Source organism: Vicia villosa, unplaced genomic scaffold (genome assembly GCF_029867415.1).
Source record: "Vicia villosa cultivar HV-30 ecotype Madison, WI unplaced genomic scaffold, Vvil1.0 ctg.000106F_1_1, whole genome shotgun sequence".
NCBI lineage: Eukaryota > Viridiplantae > Streptophyta > Magnoliopsida > Fabales > Fabaceae > Vicia > Vicia villosa.
The window spans coordinates 1,498,717-1,504,683 of NW_026705017.1; the positions used below are offsets into that span (position 1 = coordinate 1,498,717).

The 5,967-nt window shown below is 32.0% G+C and overlaps 1 long non-coding RNA gene across 1 annotated transcript; it reads left to right on the plus strand.

Annotated features, from left to right (window-relative positions):
• The first annotated feature begins 1,829 nt into the window (after positions 1 to 1,829).
• On the plus strand, positions 1,830 to 4,019 carry LOC131624126 (uncharacterized). The gene is made up of 5 exons (XR_009290473.1): positions 1,830 to 2,196; positions 2,338 to 2,365; positions 2,625 to 2,716; positions 2,823 to 2,972; positions 3,349 to 4,019. It is a non-coding gene; the product is annotated as an uncharacterized LOC131624126 (long non-coding RNA).
• Positions 4,020 to 5,967: the final 1,948 nt, after the last annotated feature.

The window sequence follows — 5,967 nt, forward strand, 5'->3', positions numbered from 1 at the left end:
GGAGTGGAGGATATTGACGGACCAAAATGCGGTGTGGAGGAAAATTCTATGTCATCGTTACGGGAATATTGAGAAAAATTTATTGTTGGTGGTAGCTCGGTTTTGAATAACCGCGATTCTATTTGGAGGAGGGACCTCGTGCTGGTCGATTCGGCACATACGCCTACTAGTAATTAACTGGTTTTGCCAGTGTTGTCCGCGGCAATGTGGGAATTGGTAATGGAATGACGTTTTGGTTCTCTAATTGGTTATGCAACCAGCCGCTGAGGAAAGCGTTTCCGGAAATCTTCGAGCAGCCTCTGAATAGTGATAGCAGCGTGGCTGAAACAGGCTGTTGGGAGGGATCAGTTTGGAGTTGGGACATCACAAAAATCCTGCTTCTTGGTTCAGCTCCTGTTACGGGTCTGCTAGCAGAATTTTTCTAATGTCTGCAGCAAGTAACACCAAGGCAAAACCATCTGGATTCATTTGTGTGGATGCATAATTCTGATGGAGCATTTTCCGTCAAGTCTTGTGTGGAAATTATTACCGCCAACTGTCTGTCAACCTTACCGATGATTTTGTTAAAACCTATAAACCATTTGTGGAAGGTAAAGGCTCCTCCTAGTTTGCTTATTTTTGGTTGAAGGTATTTGATTAATAGAATCCCTATTAAGGACCAAGTGTTCTAACAGGGAATTTTGTTGGAACATAGAGATTTATGTTGTGTTTTTTGCGCTTCGAAGATTGAATCGTTATTGCATCTCTTTCGAACTTGCACGTATTCAGTGATAATTTGGAATAAGGTTTATGAGTGGATGTGAATATCAGTGGATTTTTCTTTGGGTGAATTTGTGGATTTCCTCTTCCATTGTGATAAGGTGAAGTGTAGTTCTCAAAGGATTATTATGGAGGTTATTTGGATAGCTACAGTATGGTCCATTTGGCTTATCGTAACGCCATTGTTTTCATGGAGGAGGTCTTTAATTTTGAGGATTGTTTGTCGGCTATCATCTTGAGGTCGTAGAAGTGGCTTTGTTCCTTTTCTAAAAAAACTGATTTATGTAATTTTTATTATTGGAATACTCTACCTCTCATTTGTTTTAGGAAATATAAATTTTCCATGATGTTTTTATGATTTGGAATATCCCTTATACATCTCTAAATGATATCATTGCATATTAAAAAAAATTATTTCTTAGTTTATGGCATGTTATCAGAATGAGGAGATTTAGTAAGTTAACACTTCTTATTAGCATGAAAGATGCAAAAGCGCAGTTTGATGTTTTAATGGATCCCTGCAATATATAACTTGAATTATACATTAAAGATTTTACACTATATAGATATAAGAAACTTCTTACTCTTGTTGGCATATTATTGTTACACAAGTGATTTTTAATTTATATACATATTCTTGATTGTTATAATACTTTGTCAAATTTACTCAAGAACTGATATTCATATCTATTTAAAGAGTTTGTGGAGTGGTGTCTTGACCTTTAATACCTTCGAAAGGAAAAAAATGATGAGATCAAATTTAGCGTGAATTACTAATGATTTCACACCTTATGTGATGTTGTGAAAGTGGACTAATCTACTATCTACTATCTATCTACTATCTATCTATCTACTATCTATCCATTATTAATAGATTGACCAAACAGTCTAAATTGCCCTTTCACCCAAATTAAATTGCACTACAAAATGGACAATTCAGTAATTAACAAATTAGCCCACAACTTTTTCTACCATCCTCACAACAATTGACACCTGCTTAATTTTTATTGGTCCAACTTAATTAATGTTTCTCCTTCCAACCTGGTCAATACGATTTTCATTCTATCTTTCTCTTCCATTTTCTCTCTTCTCCCCTCTCCTCTCCATTAAACCCTAGCCGCCGTCGGCCCTTTCTCCGGCCACCACCACCTTAAATGAAAATATTAAGCCTATTTTCGTATTCCTCATCTCACGGGTGTCACAATGAACCGACTGAATTTTTATTTCGAGCGATCTCGTCGTTGACCGCCGCCTCTCCTTCTCCGACAATCACTACTCATCATCGCCGTCGTCATCACCATCACCACAACTTAAGTTTTTCATGTTTTAATTTTTAAAATTCATGGTTTATTGGTTTGCAGAGCACGGAAGCGTGAACTCAAGAACACGAAAAAGGAAAACGAGATCTACAAAAAGGAAGAGGAGAAATCCATAAAGGTATCTCTCATATTGGTTTCAATTTCTAAAAAATTATCTTTTTATATGAAATTTTAATGTTATTGGCATCTGCTTCCAAGTTTTCGTCTGTTTTAGAAAAACAACATTTTTACCCCTAACTGGAATCTGCTACTGAATCAGGATGGGATTTCAGGACAAGATGGATGAGGTGATGAAGCTAAATTTTTATGTTCCTCGCATTTCGAATTTCTTACAGGAGGATTTAGAAAATTCATTTGAAAAGGCATCTGTTCAATAGACTTTATTCTTAATCCTAGACATGAAGATGAACCAAAATGCTCAAGTGTTCTTGAATATTTTGATGTTGGTTTTTAATTAGATGTCTATTTCATTTGAATATTATTGATGTTTGTTTGGTTTGTTTGTGGTTCTAATTGTGACCAACTGTATTTGTTGATATTATACAGGTCACAATTCTATGATATATTTTTTAATGATGTTGGACCTTCTCCTTTGGCCCAGCATGTTGTGTTTCAGGATTTGCCTCTCCGTGATGTTGGTCAGCATCCATCTTTTTAAGCATTTAGTTTTTCATGGTCTACATTAGGGATAATTTACTAATATTTTTTTCAACTGCTGGATCACTTTAATGACCTGTTTTTCAGGTATTATTGGTTTCTGAGAAAACAGTAAGCGGTGTGGAATTTGATTGTAACCGAGTTGTTTTCGCCGCAAATGAAAGAAGAGTCTGGCCCATGCCCAATCAATGTGGCTTGGCCAACATGTTTTGAATTCTCTTTCCAGGTGGAGGAGATGTGAGTAATTTGGTTTTGTATTCATTTTCCTTCTCTTTTGTTGTGTTTTTTCCTCTAGGGGTTTTGACAGATATACTAGGGAGCGGAAGAGAGTATCCTAGGATCAAGATATGGCTCTTAGTTAAGCTAAGTTTTTAAAAGGATAATTGAATCTTCAGGTTGAAATCAATTTCATTAATCTTATGAAATGTGTTATGTGAGAAGACTGAAGAGGTTGTGGCGCGTGAGTAGCTTGATATATAGAGTTCCTAAAGAGGTTGTGACGTCCAATCATATTTTACTACTGTCAGGCATGTTGTGATATCCTTAAGTGCTGGTGTATAATACTTTAGGAGTATTACTTTAATATATTTTTAACAAATTCTATTTTTATCAGTTCTCTGAAGCATTTGGGAAGTTTTATGGCCAATCCAAACAAGGTGGGAGCAGTGATGCTGTCGAAACTTCAAGAACACGTGGAGCAGTTCATGATAACTGTATAAAGTATACATCTCTCTCTCACTACCCTATACTTTTTCCAGCCAAAATTGTCTATGTATTTCTTAGTAAAATCTCATTGTTTTTCAAATTGTTCAATGTGGTTAGTTGTTTTTCCTTCTGTCAATCTTATTCGACATGCACCAACCAACCTCATAAACTGTCCGTGTATTAACCAAGTATTTTATATGCCATATGTAAATATTATGATGCTAACAATAGTAGTTTTCTATATGCCATCTTTAACTATTACTCTATATTTAAATTGCAAAGTAGAAATACACCAGGGTCATGATGTGCTTGGAATTGTTATGGACCATGAACATCTATTTGATATGGACTAAAAGCAATGAGTGATATGCAATTTATACTTAAAATGAACTTGATATCTACGTTTAAGATGTCAAATATTTTACAGCCTTCATCTAGAAACGGTGCTAGAGAGCAACATATTTCTCTTTCTGATAGTAGATATGTCCTCTATGTTTCATTGGAGAAGAAATAATTCGCTACGCAGCTTCGACAGTGGCACCCCTGTTCTCAGTGGCGGAGCTAGAAAATTTAGACAGCCTGGGCAAAAATTTTACATCATTTATTATTTATCTGTTTTAATTTTCACACCTTATTTTTACTAATTTTGCCCCTAATTTTACTCCTGATTTTATCTAAAAATCGACTATTAAATTGGGGGAATACAAAGAAAATAGGGGTTGAGCCTGGGCGCCTGCCCGGGCTGGCTGGGCCTTGGCTCCGCCCCTGCCTGTTCTCAATTATAGTCTATAGGTGGAAGTTTGATCAATTATGGTCTATAGTTTATAATTTCTATAGTGTCTTTTTGAACATTATTGGAATATACATATATAATTTATTTTCATTCCTAAAGTTAGATATTAGATTATAAGTAAATGTAAACTATAGGATTCCTTATTGCATCTCTTAAAACACATATAAAAAAGAGAATTACACTATAACTTAAGTTATTTTCTTTTGAAACTGTGTCTCTCTTAATTAGTATTGATTTTGCTTTATATAAAATTTCATCTCAATTAAACTAATTTCAAATTGAAGACAAAGTATATGACAAAAACTTAATATGAGATAAGTGACAAGTAGTATAGATAAGTGACAAGTAGTATAGCTTACCATGTTTATGCATACTAGGTTAAGATATAAGTTTTTTTACTTCTTTATTTTTTAATTTTATAAGAGTGTTGTATTAACCATATGATATTCAATAAAGAAATTAATAATCTCCACACTTAAGTTCAAAAAGCACGGTAACTTTGAGGGACTTAAAAATCAGCATTGCAAGGATTTGTTTTCACTTAAAACAAAATTGCAGCTAATTAAGTAACATGAAGTAGAGATGACATGTTTGTTTGACACTAACAAATGAGCTCATAGAACCATTAGTTCTTCATAATAAGAACTTATAATAAGAACTTATAAACCTGTGATGAAATATAAGTCAATATTTCAAATTTTTATAAAACAAATTAAGTACAAGATTACAATCATTTTTCTTTTCTATTACGCTAATGTTTGTGTGTATTTTAAAAATATTTTATTTTTATTTGAGAAAATTTTAAATATATGTGTAAAAAAAATATCATTTCCAAATCACAATTCATAAGTCAATATTTTAAATTTTTATAAAACAAATTAAGTACAAGATTACAATCATTTTTCTTTTCTATTACACTAATGTTTGTGTGTATTTTAAAAATATTTTATTTTTATTTGAGAAAATTATAAATATATGTGTAAAAAAAATATCATTTCCAAATCACAATTCATAATTTCCCATTTTATAATTTGTAATGCAACTCCTATGAATTTTATCACTAAATTTATCAATTTATTATTGTATTCTAAAAAAATAATGAGCAGTATTTATAAATTTTACCAACTTTTATAAATTTTATCATTAGAATATACTATTTTCACGGGTCACTATCACCACAATACTTTTTTATTTTAATCAACAAAATATTTGTAAATATAAAATCTTATTAGTGATATTTTAAATATTTATAGTTATTAGATATATTATTTATCATGTTGATAATTTACTACATATTTAATTATTAGTGATTTTGAAATAACAATTATATATTAGCAACAACTAAACTTTATCAAATAATCTAGGATATAAATGAACTTACCCACTTTATCAAATAATCTAAGATATAAATGAACTTGCTCACTTTATCAAATAATCTAAAATATGAATAAAGTTACCCGTGCGAACGCACGGGTCTCTTACTAGTACATATAGAAAATTAATGGGCTAATACATATGGTAAATTTCAATGAGTGATACATATATATAGAGAGATAAAGAGGGCATATATCCTTCCAAAATATTGACGCAGTAGAAAATATTAAGGATTAACAAGCATTAAACTTAGAATAAAAACACAGGATTGCAAGTGCAAAACGTGTAAGATAAACAATGAAATCCATCAGATAAAGAGAATACTTAATTTTATTTAACGAAAAGATGATTTTTAACTCA